At 44.5% G+C, this 18363-nt stretch overlaps 1 protein-coding gene and 1 long non-coding RNA gene across 2 annotated transcripts in view; one reads left to right on the forward strand and one right to left on the reverse strand.

Moving 5' to 3' along the window:
• The window catches only part of RALYL (RALY RNA binding protein like), an 815331-nt gene that overhangs the window by 541437 nt on the left and 255531 nt on the right, over window positions 1-18363 (forward strand). The window lies entirely within an intron of this gene.
• Window positions 3552-18164, reverse strand: LOC115478597. Its single transcript, XR_003943552.1, has 3 exons — window positions 18154-18164; window positions 18078-18088; window positions 3552-3626 (listed from the first exon to the last, which is right to left on the reverse strand). It is a non-coding gene; the product is annotated as an uncharacterized LOC115478597 (long non-coding RNA).

The raw sequence follows: 18363 nt of genomic DNA on the forward strand, positions 1-18363 counted from the left end.
GCAGCCGGTAAATGTATAACTTCCTTATCTCTAGATATTAAAAAGCTATGTGAATGTTGTCAGTGTGAAAATATGTCTTATTGCCTTAGCACTATACATTTAGGGGGTCTTTTACTAAGGCACACTGGCATTTTTAGCACGCTTTAAAAATAGGAGCTTGCTAAATTCTAAAGATGCCAATGTATTCCTATTGGTGCCTTTAGCATTTAGGGCACGCCTATTTTTAACACGTGCTAAAAACGCCAGCGCTCCTAAGTAAAAGACCCACATAGTGAGGTGGTTAAGGGAGGGCAGCATCCATAAATTATCCTTATAGTGGCACTGGCAATTTCTATTTTTATTTTCTGAATGCTGAACAACAGGCAATACATATTATTCAGTGCTGCTGACTATAAGTATAGCAGCACTGAGAATATGTATTATTTTAAACTCCACAACCAGCATTTAAATTAAAATGCTGATGCAGCTGCTGAATATTATCCCCTGTGTTTATATAACATGCAGAAAATCCTTCTTGAGAAAAAAACTATAATTTATAACTAAATGCCCACAGAGAATTGACAATTAGGGAGCCTATAGCCTTAAGCTGGGGGCTAATAACATCAGCTGAGCGGAGCTGTGCAGCCTAATATCCTGCTGATAATTGGGTATTTGGGGAATGTGGGAGAATGAATGGTTTGCTGGGACTGCAGAAGAGAGTGAGTTTGAAAGTGAGGGGGGTTTGCTTGTGTTTATTGTGAGGTGGGCAGCGGATAATTTTTGTGAGGAGGGTGGTTTTGAGGAGGGCTGTGTGGGAATTAATTTTTTGGCTGTGTTCAGTTGGTTGTCAGCAAGATTAGTGTCTATAGTTTTGTATTTCCTACCTGATCCCAGAGCTGCACGGAGTCTAGTGGCAGACCAGTAGTAGATCCGCTTTCTCTATGGTGCTGGGTGTGTTGTTAGTGGGGCTGGTGCCTTTTTGTTCCAGAAGTAATTGTTTCATTGCTGTTGTCTGTTGGTGACAGCGTGTGTGAGTGTCGGAGGTGTTTGCGGAGACCGGGTCCTAGTGCCGATACAGTTTTAGCGGCAGGAACACATTCTTTTCCTTTTGGCATGGAACCATGAAAGACAGAAAAGTCAGGACCTAAGGCACCAAAAAGATCTTCGCAGACTGGGTGTAAGGCACAGCAACAGTCATCCCGAAGGCACTCCGGACAGCCTCTAAAACAGCATCTGGGACTATGTCATTGGGTTCTATGAAGGAGGTGAGCCGGGGAGCAAATGCACATGGACACGGTGTGACAGGGGTTTCTGGGTGTGTAATGGCTACTGAGCATGGAAAAAGAAAAGGGAAATGGGGGGGGGGGGGGCTGAGAGTGGGTAGCACCATCGCTCTTTGAGAAAGCGTTTGCATAATAAAATTTTATAAAGCAGCTGTGGCATGTAGTGTGGAGGATTGATGTGGAAAAGCAGCAGCATAGGGGGATTCTGAGTGATCCTATGTAGGTCTGGGATTCTTCAGGCTCATGGGATTCTTAAGATTCTTCATCCTCCTTGGGTGAGGTGCCACCTGGTGAGTTTAGTTTGGTTGGGCCAGTGGCAGTACTGCTGGTAGCTCTTCCTGATGCACAGATCCAAGGGGCACCCCTTGTCAGCGATTGTGCCGTTGTAGTGTCAGGTTTCTGAGAAGACGCATCAAAACTTTTAAAGCCAAAGAAAATATTTTAGAAAATATTGTAAACCTCTTTGATATGGCTTTTGAAAGACAGTATATCAAATAAACTGAAATAAATAAATAATACTCGGACTCAGGTAGAACCGTTACAGAAAGCCCAGCAAGATGGTTTATACTTCCTCACTGCTCTAGCATAGTTTAGCCTTGATACAAGGAGCTCACTGGAACAAAACAGGAGGCTCAAGAGAGTACCCTTACTTAAAGTATAAGTCTAAATGGATGGAACATATAAACTGGAGCTTAAGAGTTGCATTACAGTTGGTAAAATTGATGCCCCCTTGGTAAAGTATTGTCAAGAGGTAGGACATGAGTTTGAAGAGTTACGTTGTTCAGTGATAGATCAACTGAGGGATAATGGCAGAAATGGAGATGTTTCTAAATGGTTGCATCAACAGGAAAAGCAATGGATTTATAGATTGCAGACTGTTGCCCCTAAGGATTTAAATGGTCCGGTGGAATGGGAGGCATTTTAAAAAGTCTTTTAAAGTTTTTCTAGATCATGTTTTACTTTCAATGTAAAACTTAATTGAATCATTTTGGAAGTTACTGTGCCTTTAAGAAAAGAATAGCAAATTCTGAGCACACGAAGCCCCACCAAAATAAGCACTAAAACCCATACCCCCAGATGCATGAGTGAATAAACCCAAATCAACATTTGACAGGGGTTCACTCAGACAAACACGATGTTTCTTCTGCAACCTTTACTAAGAAAAGCCAGCCTATGAGAAAAAAACCCTCACCGTGAGAATTACTCTAGCTGCAAAGTTTAAATGACTCAACAAAACTTGAATCTCTTGCAACATCAATTTCTGATGCCCACAGGTCACCAAAATCAAATCTGCAAGAGCCTCCACCTTCCCTTGAGACAGATGAGACTCCATACGAATGAAATCAAGCTCAGTTCCCAAAAATACCAAACAAGAAGCCGGCTCCCCCAGATTTTTCTTCCACCAAAAGAATTCCAAGCTCAAAATGCGCAGCCTAAAATGCCTGTACCAACTGTAATGCAGGACCCCCAAATAAAAAATCAGCCACAGACTTGGCATGTTTTCACTAAAACATCTATATTCCAACATCCAAAACTTACTTAAATGTACATATCTTCATAAAATACCAGAGCTTAAGTAGATACCCATTTGACCTCATAAGTCTGGTTCCCTGGGGTTTTTTTTTAAACAATATCTGTTTTTTAGAGATATGTATTTTGTTTCATTTCATGTCATTTTATAAAAGCACATTTTGGACCCAGTTTACTAAGCCACGCACGAGGCGCGCTAGTGTTTTTAGCACACGCTAAAAATTAGAAAAATTAGTGCGTGCTAACACTAGAGACACCCGTATTTCTACAGTAGTGTTAGCACGTACTAATTTTTAGCACGCGCTAAAAACCCTAGTGCACCTTAGTAAACAGTGCCCTTTGTTATGAAAAATAATGAACACAAAAACAAAACCCAACATTAAAGAAATGCAGCAAAACCAAACAATTTTTCTGCCTGCACACCCTACTTTTTTCTCAAATTTCTTGGAAAAATATTATCAAAACGTAATACAATACAGTACAGTCCTGGTTCTTATATACCACTATAATAACCCATCAGTTTTGTTCTATGTGATTTACAGAACTAAAGAGGCTAGCAAAATTCTATGAATTACACAATATGGGGCCCTTTTACTAAAGCTTAGTGCATGCTAACAGAATTAGCATGCGCTAAATGCTAAGAAGCCCATTTTGGGCTAGATTCTATATATGGTGCCTAAAACATTAGTGCCAAAAAAGCACGATTCTATAAGCTGCGCTTAAAGTTAGGCGTGATTTATAGAACAGCACTTATGCCTAGGACTCGCGCCTAACTTTAGGCACAGCCATTTGCACCAGCTGAAATGTGGTGCATATGTATGTGCCTAAGGGCCCCTTAGCTGTGGCAAAAGGGGGCCTGCGCTGGCATCGGCATGTGTTTTTCACGCATGTCAAGGCCCCCTTTTACCACAGTGGGTAAAAGGTAGGTCTTTCGGGGTTTTTTTAGGAAATGGCTGTATGGCAAGTGATATACTTGCTACATGGCCATTTTGCAGGAGCCCTTACCGCCACCCATTGAGGTGACGGTAAGGGGTCCCATGCTAACCTTGCAGTAACCAGGCAGCGGTAACCGGATATGATGCTCGGTTCGGGTTGAGAACTACCTCCGGGCTGCTGCGGTAGCTCGATGGTACTTCCTTTTTAGCTAGCTTACCGCCACTTTGTAAAAGAGGCCCTAAATTAGGCACATATCCCTGTTATTCTGTAACACACACAAATGCTAGGAACACCCGTGTTCTGCCCATGACCCTCTTACTACCATGCCCTTTTATTTCTACTCGCATGTAAAATTTAGGCATGGATCCCACACCCAAATTTACATAGGTAAGTTCCAATTAAATCCAATTAGTGCCAATAATTGCTTGTTAAAAAGCCAATTATTGGCACTAATTGACTCATTATTCAATTAAATTGCACAAGCAAATTGGGTGTGCAGCTAAATTTGCATTCACAATGTTTGGTAACTTTTATAGAATTAGGGGTTTCATACCTATGTGCTTCTTATCATTTAGCACATCGTAATTCTGTTAGCACGCACTAAGCTTTAATAAAGGGCTCCCATATGTCATAAGCAAAAATACAATAAACTATCCTGAACAATTAAAAAAATGTGTTTCTTTCTGAACTGCATATGATTATTTTCCAGTCTAATATCCAATAGAAACTAATTCCAGTTGAAAGGAGCTTGATAAAACATTGCTAATGATAGCATTCTTTGAAATTTAAATCCTTTCAATGAAGGAAAATGTAAAGTTATGTAAATTGTATTCTGTACAGATTTATCTGAATATACAGTTTCTATCAAATATGTCATGTAAGTAGGGGCCAAATTGTAAATAATTCTAAACAAAAAATTTACATCGGGTCTCAGTAGGTAGCTAATGTAACTTAAGAACAAAGTTACTTTATCATATTTACTTGCTTTACATATTAGACATACAGATCTTTCATGTAGTGTTTGTATTTTTTTTTCTTATTTTCATAGGACAGCCCACACATAAAATATTGTAGTAATGCAATTGTGCTATATGGTAAAAACTTGTACCAATGTCTTATATTGGCCAAATAAAAGAATTTCCTTATTTAGCGTAAGCTTCTTAACTTGTGAAAAAACTCTTGTCAGACAAGAATCTAAGATAAAACCTAAATTTTTTAAAGAGGATTCCAGTGAAAATTAGAAGGCAGTTCTCTAAACTGGCACCTAGAGGTACATGCAAAGATGCCATCAATTTACAGTTTGGCACCTTCGTGCACTAGGCACTATTCTTTAAGGTAGTATCTAAGGGCCATAGTGCCTAAGTGCAATAGGTGCCATCCTACACCTGCCATTTACATGGCATAAGAGGGTGCACCTAAACATGGGCATGCCAATGCCAACTTACACTACTATTCTTAAGCTCACCTTTTTAAGCAAGCCTACCCATATGACGAGACTTAAATTAGATATTCATCTGTGATACCTGGATCTACTACTTGACAGAAATTAAAGTATGTTTTTATCCTTTTGAATTCATCCCTCTTCGAACCATTATTATACATTCTTCCTTACTCACAATACATTACCCCAACTTACACCATCTCCCTGTTCCCTACCTCTACCACCTTCTTCCCTTATCTTTTTTATTGTCCACCTCTTTATATACTATGTTTAGATGTTTCATTCATTTTGCTTTATCTTGTAAATTTGCTATATTATATAAGCCGCATTGAGCCTGCTGACAAGTGGGGAAGTGCAGGTTATAAATGTTATAATACAATACAATTCTATAATGGAATATTGGCACCAAGATGTCAAATTTATAATTGTCGCTATTCGCCGGATTCTATATAGCATGCCTAGAGATCTGCACCAAAATCGGTGCAGATTCTATAACAATGCATGTAATTTAACAAACGTAACAAGCCAATGAGCGCTGATAACAGCACTTAAGCAATAATGAGCACTAATTGCCACTGATTAGAAATTAGGCGCACAACTCCCTATGCATGTTCTGTAACAATGTGCACTGAAATTCTAATGCATGCAGGCAAAAAGGGGTGTGGTTATGGGAAAGAAAATGGGCATTTCGTTGGTATTCAGAAATTTACATGCCTAGTTATAGAATATGGCCCAGTTCACCTAAATCTATGCGCTGGGATTTACTCCATGTTTTTGTTGGTGTAAATGGATGCACGCAGATTTAGGCTCGTTAAGAGCTGTTATCAACACTGATTGGCTTGTTAAGCCAATTAAGTTATGCGCATTGTTATAGAATACACTTGGGTTTCAGCGGGGTTCTCTAGGCACACTATATCGAATCTGGGGGACTGTGTGTTAATAATGTTGTTTACTCTTTATGAACTCTTTTACTAAACCACAAAAAATTTGTAGTTGTGGTTTAACACAGAAATATACTGCATGGTAGCCGTAGATTTGGCATGGCATTCAGTGGTGGTAAAACTATATATATATATATATATATATATATATATATATATATATATATATATATATATATATATATATATATATATACACTAGTAAAAAAGGCCCGTTTCTGACACAAATGAAACGGGCGCTAGCAAGGTTTTCCTCGGAGTGTGTATGTTTGGGAGAGTATATGTGAGAGTGACTGTGTGTGAGAGAGAGAGTGAAAGTGTGAGTGTGTGTGTGTGAGAGAGAGAGAGTGAGTCTGGGTGTGAGTGTGAGTGTGTCTGTCAGAGTGTGTGTGTGAGAATGAGAGTGTGTGCAAGTGCGTATGTGAGACACAGTGTGAGAGAGAGTGTGTGTGTGTGTGAGACACAGATTCTCTGTGAGAGTGAGTGTATGAGACCAAGCGAGTGTGTGAGTGACTGTGTGACACATAGAGAGTGAATATGATACAGTGTGAGACAGAGTGTGTGAGAGTGAGAGTCAGAAAGACATTGTATGTGAGAGAGAGAGAGTGTGTGTGTGTGACAGAGATACCTCCCTTCCTCTCTCTCTCTCTCTCTCTCTGGTGTCAGGCCCCCCCTCTCTCTGTTGTCTGAGATTTCCGCCACTGCACCCAAGCAATTGGTGTGCTGGAGGAGGGGGAGAGAGAGAGTGTGTGTGTGTGTTGGGGGGGGGTGGGGGGATGTGTTGGGGGGGTTCAGCTTGGAAGAAGAGGGGTGCGGGGGGTTCAGGAAGCGCTACCAGATGTGAGTGAGAGAGTGAGTGTGTGTGTGTGGGGGGGGGGGTGGTTCAGGAAGCGCTGCCAGATGAGAGAGAGAGAGTGAGTGTGGGGGGGGGGGTTCAGGAAGTGCTGCCAGTTGAGAGAGAGAGAGTGAGTGAGTGAGTGTGTGTGTGTATGGGGTTTCATGAAGTGCTGCCAGATGAGAGAGAAGGTGTGTGTGTTGTGTGGGTATGTTGGGGGGGTTCAGCTTGGAAGAAGAGGGGTGTGGGGTTCTGGAAGTGCTGCCAGATGAGTGAGTATGTGTGTGGGGGGGGGGGCAGTTTATTAAGCATTGCCAGATGAGTGTGAGTGTGTGTGTTTGGGGCGTGGGTTCAGGAAGCACTGGCAGAAGAGTGAGAGTGTGTGTGTGGGGGGGGGGGGGAGGGTTCAGGAAGCGGGGCCAAATGAGAGTGAGTGTGTGGGAGGGTTCAGGAACGGCTGCCATATTAGTGAGTGAGTGTGTGTGTGGGGGGGGCAGGGGTTTCAGGAAGCACTGCCAGATGAGAGAGAGTGAGTGTCTGTGTGTGTGTGTACGGGGTTTCAGGAAGCGCTGGCAGATGAGAAAGAGAGAGAGAGTGTGGGGGGGGGGGGGGGGGGGGTTCAGGAAGCGCTGCCAGATGAGAGTGAGAGAGAGAGAGTGTGTGTGTGTGTGTGTGTGTTGGAGGGGTGTGTGGTGGGTGTGTGTGTTGGGGGTTTCAGCTTGGAAGAAGAGGGGTGTGTGGTGCTGCCAGATGAGTGAGTGAGTGTGTGGGGGGGGGGCGTTTTATCAAGCGTTTCCACATGAGAGTGTGTGTGTGGGGGGGGGGGGGGTTCAGGAAGCGCTGCCAGATGAGAGAGAGTGTGTGTGTGTGGGGGGGGGGGTTGCCAGATGAGTGAGTGAGTGTGTTTGGGGGGCAGGATTCAGAAGCGCTGCCAGATGAGAGAGTGTGTTGTTTTGGGGGGGGGGGGGGGGGCGTTGAGGAAGTGTGGCCAAATGAGAGAGAGAGTGGGGGGGGGGGGGGTTCAGGAAGCACTGCCAGATGAGAGAGAGAGAGAGAGTGTGTGTGTGTGGAGTATAGTTCAGTTTTGTGGGGGGGGTCCTGCTTTGAAGAAGAAGGAAGGAAGCACCTCCTCAGCGCGATGCCCCCCCCCCCCCGCCATCCCACCCACCGCGATGCACCCACCCGCCGCCATCCCACCCACTGTCGCATAGTTTTGCTGGCGGGTGACCCAAAATCCCGCCAGCAGAAGTCCTGTGTTGTCTGCTGAGTCTCACTCCAGCGATCTTCGGCGTTGCTAGCCTGTGCAGGGCAGAGTTCTGTGCGTCTGACGTCCTGCTGGCGGGGTTTTTGGTCCCCCGCCGGCAAAGCAACGCGATGGTGGGTGGCTTAGGGGGGTGTTTTGGGGGGGGGTTGCGGGGGGGGGTTGCACCTCCTGCATTCTATGGACGGGGCTTCTTTTGAACTGCAGCTTTGGGGGGTGCGGTACAGGGGGGGGGTTTGGACCTGCAGCTTTCTGTGGGCGGGGCTTCTACTCCGGAGCTTTGGTGGGTGGCTTTGGGGGGGGGGGGGTTGGACCTCGAACACTGGTGTTGGGGAGGTTTGGGAGTAGAATCATGGGGAGCTGGGAGTTATGCAGGCACCGACAATATTTAGTGCTGGTACCCACAATAGCTAACTGGGCATGGGCCATTCTAACTTTGCCTGGTTAGCTATGCAAGTATGGCACTGAATACTGGCTGTACCTCCATAACTTTCGGGCAATGCCAATGACCCAGATATTCAGTGCCTGTGCCCTGATATGGCTTGACCATGAATAACCAGGTCTAATTTAGCTGACAAAGGTCTGTGTTTACAGAAATACTGACCACTGCTCACTGAATATTGACCTGTTATATTAATAATGGGGTGGGGGTAGTTATGAATGTATGTGAAGACTATAACATATGATTTTTGCCCTTTAACACATGTTAAAGGGCAAAAAAAACAGATATTATTTTACTGTAATGCATATTGGTTTAAGTCACCATAGACTGTATAATACAGAGATACAAAGCATCCAACTGCATGCAAAGCACCTCATTATTTTGCAAATCCAATTACTCAGCTTGCATTGAATTCTGCAATCTGCATTATTTGTGGAAAAATAGTGCCAGCTCAAATAATTCTCCGGTTATGTGTGTGACTTTCGCAAACCAGTTTAAGATAATGCTTTGTGACAATATATGGTCAAAATGCTTACTGATTATATATTTCATTGTGCACAGCATTTGTTAAATATGTTCAGATCTCATTTTGTCATCTGATGTCAGTTCATTGGTTATGTGTGTGACTGTTTAAATCAGTAAATCTTCAATGACTATAGAAAAAGAGAAAACTCTGTGAAGTGTAAGACATTTAAATAAAACAGTCTTAACTGAACTTAGTACTGATATTTAAGCAGTCCACTGTTCAACTGTGACAAACTGGAGGCAAACTGTTATTTATATGCAAGACAAAATGTTACAGTTAACGTGCATGACAGTACGCAAATGCTGTATCTTAGAAAGCTGTAAAAAATTGTTTAGCAACTTGTTAGGCCAGCATTTCCCAAACTGTGCGCCGCAGCACCCCAGTGCACCATGGCGAACTCACAGGGGTGCAATGGGGCAGATGGGAGTTCACATTCCGAGTGCCAGAACAAAGATTGCTGTGGTTTCATTCACCTTCCTCTCTCTACCACCCGTCCGCCCGCTGCAGGCTGCCAGTAGCGATGTAAGTGCTGCCTTTGTCCTGCCCCCAAAGCCTTCTTTGTACAACATCCTGCCTACATGGGAACAGGAAGTGCTTGTACAAAGAAAGCTTCCGGGGCAGACTGAAGGCAGCACTTACACATCGCTGCTGATGTCGACGGCCTGGAAGTTTAGAGGCCTGCTCCTGCCCCGGGACCCTGGCTGCTCATTCCTCAGCCGTCAGGCAGGGAGGCCAGGGCTGTTGCCTCCCTCCCTCCTCTGCTTAGCTCTGGGCTCTTCTTCATCTTCTCCCCAAGAGCAAGGTAAGAAATGGATTATAATAGATTACAAGGGGGCATGGGTTGGAGGGTGGGGGGAGATGGTGCATGGGGGAGAGAGGGAAAAATATTGGACATGATGTATGGCGGGGCGGGGGGTGGAGACCTGTGTGGCCGTGGGGGGGGGGGGGTGCAGACCTCTGTGGGGGGGGGGGGGGGGGTGCAATGAAATATTGCTCAGGCACTAAGGGTGCCGTGAACCAAAAAGGTTTGGGAACCACTTTGTTAGGCAAATATTAGTTAACCAGAAACAATTAGTTACTTTCTGTCACAGTTCTGGATCATTAAAGTAGAGGCTTCTGGTTTTACTGCCAACTGGTTCAGGTGGAGATATGGCATGAAGCATATCCTGTTTCTTGTAGAACAGCTGGTCCAGTTTGTCTGGCAGAGAACGCATAGTTTTCAAAACAGCGTTATCAAGAGATTGGGGGGGGGGGGGGCTTTTGTATGAAAGTGGTGTTTGTATAGCAGATATAGATGGCGTCTGAGGTACATCAGCTAAACTGTAAATTTCTAGCTGCTTTATTAGAACATGATTTGTGCTTCCGAAGTTTTGTCACCTCTTGAAACAATTCCTTTTCTTTTTCACTTCTTTCTGCACCCTGTCTACACTTTATGTGACATGGAGGGACATTTTCGATATGACTTCCAAGTGTATCCTTGGACATTTTGCACTGTTTCGAACAAGGTTTTGTGCTTTGGACATTTTGATTTTTGGTCATTTTCAAAAAAAAAAAAAAGTGCAAAAAGTAGATATTCATGCCATTGGGATAGAGGAGGAGCCATCATTTTTAGTACACTGGTCCCCCAGACATTCCAGGAGAGCAATAGGGCACCCTAAAGCCTTTCTTTCCATCTCAGTGTCCTGTCTTCCTCTGATGTAATTTCCTGTTTCCGCGATGGCGGAACACTGAAAGGGAAGAGAAGGCTTGAGGCGAGCCTGCTTCTTTCACTGCTGCTGCTTTGACTTTGAGGTAAAACAAAACAGATTTAAACACAGGGCGGCAGGAACAGAAAGGGGACTGTCATGGTAGAAGAGGGCGGGCAGGTAGGGGGCTGGGTTTGGAACTGGAACTAGCAGCAGCTGAGAAGGGGAGCTAGGGCTGGAGTTTGGGGGCTGAAAATGGGGCAGGTGGGGGCTGGGATGAATTGCTGGACATGGAGGGGAGGATGGGGCAAGGAAGAATCTGTGGACATGGAGGGGAGGGGAGGGAAGAGGAAAATCGCTGGGCATGGATGGGAAGGGAGGGCATGGGAGAGAGGAGAATCACAGGACATAGATGGGAAGGGAGGGCAGGGAAAGGAGAACTGCTGGACATGGATGGATGGAGAGAGGACAGGGAAGAGAGGAGAATTCCTGGATGGATGGAGGGGAGAGAGGAGAGTTGCTGAACATGGATGGATAGAGGGGAGGCGAGAAAGAGTTGCTGGACATGGATAGATGGAGGGGAAGGGAAAGAGGAGAATTGTTGGACATGGATGAATGGAGGGGAGGGCAGGGGAGAGACGAGAATCTATGGACATGGATGGAGGGGATGGCAGGAGAGATAGGAGAACTGCTGGACATAGATTGAAAAGAGAGCAGGGGAGAGAGGAGAATGACTTGACATGGATGGCAGGGGTGAGAGGAGAATCAATGGACATGAATGGAGGGGATGGCAGGGATGAGAGGAGAATCGCTGGACATGGATGGAGGATAGGGAAGACAGAGGAAAGAGATGCACATAGATGGAGGGAAGGGAAGAGGAGAAATGCTGGACATGGATGGAGGGGAGAGAAGAGAGAGGAAGGAGATGCTTATGGATGGAGGGGAGGAAGGAGATGTATACTGATGGAGATGAGGGAAAGGGAAGAGAGGAGAAAAACAGCACAAGGATGGAGAAAATAGGCAAAAGCTGGATCCACTCTATACCTCCTCCAGTCAAGTCCGCGGAGGACACAGCTTTTACGTATGGATGTAGGGCAAGAAATGAAGAAGAAAGGAGGAAGCCCTGGATGCGGAGTTAAGAGATAGAGAGCAGCAGAACCAGAGACTGGGACCAACGTGATCAGAAAAACAAAGTCACTAGACAATAAAGGCAGAAAAAATCATTTTAGTGTTTGGAATATATCCAATTTGACAATTTACATCTGCTGCCTTATTTTGCAATGTAAAGTAGGAAACATGTTTCTTTCTGTTTTTCTGGTATTGTGCTACATGCAGAGTGTAGCTTCTTAAGATTTCAAGTTAAATTTTGAAGAGGGGCTATCTCTGTTCTGCCTGTGTGACTGCAAGGACAGGTGTCTGAATAAGTTTCTGTTTGTTAGATTCTGAGATTTTTATAACATATTGTGTTTCAGATTTGGCAAGACTCTTCTCCTAATTCCTGGTCTGTATGTTAATTTGGTTTGTGTCATTTTGGGTATACTGGAGCTGTAACAGCTTACACAAATTATTTATAATGAAAAAAAAATCACAAATTACTTTTCTTCTATTATACTGGTGTAATATTTTCAGTGATGCCTGTTTATATGCGCCATTGCAGAGTCATGGAATCGGAGGTAGGGTATTATTATGGATTAAGAACTGGTTGAAAGATAGGAAGCAGAGAGTAGGATTGCGTGGCCAGTATTCTCAGTGGAGGAGGGTAGTTAGTGGGGTCCCGCAGGGGTCTGTGCTGGGTCCGTTGCTTTTTAATGTATTTATAAATGACCTAGAGATGGGAATAACTAGTGAGGTAATTAAATTCGCCGATGACACAAAATTATTCAGGGTCGTCAAGTCGCAGGAGGAATGTGAACGATTACAGGAGGACCTTGCGAGACTGGGAGAATGGGCGTGCAAGTGGCAGATGAAGTTCAATGTTGACAAGTGCAAAGTGATGCATGTGGGTAAGAGGAACCCGAATTATAGCTACGTCTTGCAAGGTTCCGCGTTAGGAGTTACGGATCAAGAAAGGGATCTGGGTGTCGTCGTCGATGATACGCTGAAACCTTCTGCTCAGTGTGCTGCTGCGGCTAGGAAAGCGAATAGAATGTTGGGTGTTATTAAGAAGGGTATGGAGTCCAGGTGTGCGGATGTTATAATGCCGTTGTATCGCTCCATGGTGCGACCGCACCTGGAGTATTGTGTTCAGTACTGGTCTCCGTATCTCAAAAAAGATATAGTAGAATTGGAAAAGGTACAGCGAAGGGCGACGAAAATGATAGTGGGGATGGGACGACTTTCCTATGAAGAGAGGCTGAGAAGGCTAGGGCTTTTCAGCTTGGAGAAGAGACGGCTGAGGGGAGATATGATAGAAGTGTATAAAATAATGAGTGGAATGGATCGGTGGATGTGAAGCGACTGGTTCACGCTATCCAAAAATACTAGGACTAGAGGGCATGAGTTGAAGCTACAGTGTGGTAAATTTAAAACGAATCGGAGAAAATTTTTCTTCACCCAACGTGTAATTAGACTCTGGAATTCATTGCCGGAGAACGTGGTACGGGCGGTTAGCTTGACGGAGTTTAAAAAGGGGTTAGATAGATTCCTAAAGGACAAGTCCATAGACCGCTATTAAATGGACTTGGAAAAATTCCGCATTTTTAGGTATAACTTGTCTGGAATGTTTTTACGTTTGGGGAGCATGCCAGGTGCCCTTGACCTGGATTGGCCACTGTCGGTGACAGGATGCTGGGCTAGATGGACCTTTGGTCTTTCAGTGATGCCTGTTTATATGCGCCATTGCAGAGTCATGGAATCGGAGGTAGGGTATTATTATGGATAAGAACTGGTTGAAAGATAGGAAGCAGAGAGTAGGATTGCGTGGCCAGTATTCTCAGTGGAGGAGGGTAGTTAGTGGGGTCCCGCAGGGGTCTGTGCTGGGTCCGTTGCTTTTTAATGTATTTATAAATGACCTAGAGATGGGAATAACTAGTGAGGTAATTAAATTCGCCGATGACACAAAATTATTCAGGGTCGTTCAAGTCGCAGGAGGAATGTGAACGATTACAGGAGGACCTTGCGAGACTGGGAGAATGGGCGTGCAAGTGGCAGATGAAGTTCAATGTTGACAAGTGCAAAGTGATGCATGTGGGTAAGAGGAACCCGAATTATAGCTACGTCTTGCAAGGTTCCGCGTTAGGAGTTACGGATCAAGAAAGGGATCTGGGTGTCGTCGTCGATGATACGCTGAAACCTTCTGCTCAGTGTGCTGCTGCGGCTAGGAAAGCGAATAGAATGTTGGGTGTTATTAAGAAGGGTATGGAGTCCAGGTGTGCGGATGTTATAATGCCGTTGTATCGCTCCATGGTGCGACCGCACCTGGAGTATTGTGTTCAGTACTGGTCTCCGTATCTCAAAAAAGATATAGTAGAATTGGAAAAGGTACAGCGAAGGGCGACGAAAATGATAGTGGGGATGGGACGACTTTCCTATGAAGAGAGGCTGAGAAGGCTAGGGCTTTTCAGCTTGGAGAAGAGACGGCTGAGGGGAGATATGATAGAAGTGTATAAAATAATGAGTGGAATGGATCGGGTGGATGTGAAGCGACTGTTCACGCTATCCAAAAATACTAGGACTAGAGGGCATGAGTTGAAGCTACAGTGTGGTAAATTTAAAACGAATCGGAGAAAATTTTTCTTCACCCAACGTGTAATTAGACTCTGGAATTCATTGCCGGAGAACGTGGTACGGGCGGTTAGCTTGACGGAGTTTAAAAAGGGGTTAGATAGATTCCTAAAGGACAAGTCCATAGACCGCTATTAAATGGACTTGGAAAAATTCCGCATTTTTAGGTATAACTTGTCTGGAATGTTTTTACGTTTGGGGAGCATGCCAGGTGCCCTTGACCTGGATTGGCCACTGTCGGTGACAGGATGCTGGGCTAGATGGACCTTTGGTCTTTCCCAGTATGGCACTACTTATGTACTTATGGCTGGTAAAAGGGGTGTGCCTACTGTAGGGGTGGAGCCATAATGATCCCACCCTTAAGGTTACCCATAATGAGTACCAGTACCTTTTTTCCTACAAAAAAAGCACTGGGGGCAGGTGTCTGGTAGTAGAGGAGTTTGCGTCCTAGGCTTCCAGAGCAGAACTGCGCTGTCTGCAGCTTGCTGCAGCGCTGCCCGTCCAAGGGGAGCTATTTCCTTGCCGGGCGCAATGGAGAGAATGGCTGGTGTCGGCTTGTAGAGGAGGCTCCCGGCATACATGCCTTTTCGTGCATGCACATTAGTGCTCCTGAATTGGCACTAGGCCCGAAATGAAGCCAGGGCTTTGATTTTGAGGTGCCCCAGCAGGAGTTCCGTGGCTACAGCGGTAAATCAGGGTGATTTGCCGTGGAGAGACCTCCAGGACCCAGACCAGTGGTGGAGGTCAAGTGAGGACGCTTTTGGGGACCAGGTAAGGGGTCTGGTGGCCCAAGAAATTGCTTAGTTGGGCCTGGGGTATTGTAGCTTGGGTGTTCTGCGTGATCTGCTGGTGTGCTAGTGTGGGAGATTGCATGCTTTTGGAAAGACCAAGTTTGTTGTGGACAGTGTGACTGCAGGATTCAATGAAGAGTGCCCATCCTCAGTTAAGGTACACAGTAAAAAAAATAGAAGAGCTATTTAAGGTTGCAAAATATTTATTTTGTCTGTTAGAAAGCCACAGTTATCCTTGTACCCGAGCTAGGACTGTTCCTGGTGTTAGACAGGAAGAAAGTGTTTTTTTAGTGATTTTCTTTAAAGTGTGAGGCAGTAGGTTCCTGAACTGGAAGAACAGAACCTGAGTTCCAATGTTCAAGCAAGGAGAAGTAAGAAACTCCAAGAAAAACCAAAGTAGAGATAAGTCTGCACTTCCATGAACAGCTAAGGAAAGGATATTGAGAAGTCACTGAGTTTAATCTAACTTACTTGTTCTAGAGACTGGATCTGGGTATTCACACCTGAAAGACATAAATTAGTTCAAAAAGAATCAATTATTGAGACACTAGTAAAAAAGCCCCGTTTCTGATGCAAATGAAACGGGGGCTAGCAAGGTTTTCTTCTGTGTGCATGTGGGAGTGTGTGTGTCCCTGTCCTCTGCCCTTTCTCCCTTCCCCTGTGCTGTGTGTCCCCTCTGCTCCCTGTCCCCTCCCCCCTCGGAGTTGAGTCCTTCAGTGTTAAGTTTCCTGCTGTGCTGTTTGTGTTACAGAGATAGTGAGGGCTTCTGCCCTCTCTCCCCTCCCCCCTCTGAGTCCTTCACTGTTACAGAGGGAGCGATTTGATTTCGTGCTTTGCTGTGTTTTTCTTCACTGTTTGTGTTACAGAGAGAGCGAGGGCGGGGCAGACACTCATGGGGAAACCGGATATCTCTCCCCTTTCACACTTCCAGCTGGAGGCTTCATTTAGAACGTTGGTGGTGCCTTTTATATATAGAGATACACTACAAAGGAAAGTTCTAACTATAGAGTAAGAGAGATCAAATAAGACAATTTGGTCAATACTTATCTGATGGTTTCACTGGTGTTCCTAAGCAATACTACTGCACCTTTTAGAGCAATTTCAGTTGTTAGTTTATGTTTAAATGCATGTTTATGCAACAAAAGAACCTAATACCCCAAACTGGGTTTAAATAAAAAATCTAGTAACTTGTACTTAACGTCTGTCTGGTTACTGGGCTTAAACTCCTTTTAGTTTCCTTTCCTCTCCATAGTTTACAACTTTGGAGATGAGGATTGTTTAATTGTCTCTGAGCTCAGAGGTGAACTGCAAGCTTGAGGTATTCGGCCACAGATAATAGTAGAGCTTGCAGGGCCTTTTGAGAATCATAAGCTACAAATTTTGGTGTAGTCAGTAGGATTTTTGGCCTTTTGAACCCTCTGAGGGTTAGGTTTTTTTTCAAGTTTTATCCTTAAGATTGAAGTATTGAGATTGAGCTGTAACCTGAAAAAATTCCCAGCAGATTCAAGTACGGGTACTGGTTCCAGAATAATAAAGTTTGTTTTGAGTGTGACCTTGTTTGCTAGGGATTTGGAGTTTCCCTGTCCTGTCCTGAACAGCATCCACTGACTCCTGGAGAGGAACACGAAGATGGAGAATCCTGATGAAGGAGGAGAAAGGAGCCAGAGAGATGAAGTTCGTGAGCTGAAACATTGGATGTAGGACAGATTGGTGCCACAAATCATCACCAACACAGTCGTGATCCCTCAGGAGAAGTCAATCCCTGAATTTCATGGTTTTCCTTGCAAGCTGGAAGACATAAGCCTAGAAGATTGAATTGATAAAGTAAAAATTGCCTTGAAGGTTCTTAAGGTTCCTGCCGAAGATCAAGCAGAGGTCGTGCGTGACCGGGTAAAAGGCTTGGCTGCTGACATCATCAATTATACAGTGCCCAGGAGAGAGAGCTGACTTGAATCAATCTTTGAAGTCTTGAGAGAAGTTTATGGAGACAAGGTTCCACTGGTTGTCCGAATCCAGGAGTTCTTTAATTGTAAGCAGGAGGAAAGTGAGATGATTCGTGTATTTGCTTATAAGTTACAAGAGAAGCAGCAAGTGGAATAGGAATCATTTGGGTAAACCTGATGAGACTCTCAAGGAACAGTTTGTGTATGGACTGAAGGATGAAAGCCTGAAAAGAGACATGATCAACAAGATGGAAGAACATCCTGGTATTGATTTCTTCGACTTAATGATGTCCGCCATTAAGTGGGCGGGAGAAGAGAGAGTTCCCCACAAGTTTGAAGAAGCAGTTCCAGTTCATTTCTTACAGAGGAATACAGGGGCAGGAGATGCCTCAACATCATCTCAAGGTGAATCAAATGCTGTGGGTGCAATCTGGAAGCCCAGGACCATTTTCAGAGCCACAGTACTGGCCACCAATGCATCTGCCTGGGCCAGGAGCCCCCCTAATCCTGGATCCAGGGAAAGGACCCCGGACCCCAGGTACAAAAAATCCACTTCTGGACACATTAGAAACTCCCAAATCCCACCCTTAACACGCCCCCAACACGTCCCCTTGAGATTTGGACGCATTGCAGACAAACAGCATAGAAAAACATCTGAAAATAGGTTTCAAAAATACTGATTTGAATGTTTTTGTGAGAAAAACGTCCAAATGCTGCTTTTCAAAAAGGCAATATATAAATCCTAATAAATAAATAAATACAGTTTACTAAGCTGTGATAGAAAGTGGCCTTAGCACGCCCTTACATGGGTGGTCCAATGTGTTAAGCCATTTTTACCCTCACTGTAGCTTAGTGTAAGGGCCCCTAATATTTTTGTAAGTCGTGCCCACTAACAAAGACCTGCAAAAAGAAAAAGTCCTATTTGGGGGCTGCGTTAGAAATGGGCTTAGTTGTTAATTACTTGAAACATCAGATTCAGAAATGGTTACTCCAACAACTTTAATTGTGATGGTGGCTTTGTCACCAGATACGTTATGGTTAATGTCT

This window comes from Microcaecilia unicolor, chromosome 1 (genome assembly GCF_901765095.1).
Source record: "Microcaecilia unicolor chromosome 1, aMicUni1.1, whole genome shotgun sequence".
In the NCBI taxonomy this organism is placed as follows: Eukaryota; Metazoa; Chordata; class Amphibia; order Gymnophiona; family Siphonopidae; genus Microcaecilia; species Microcaecilia unicolor.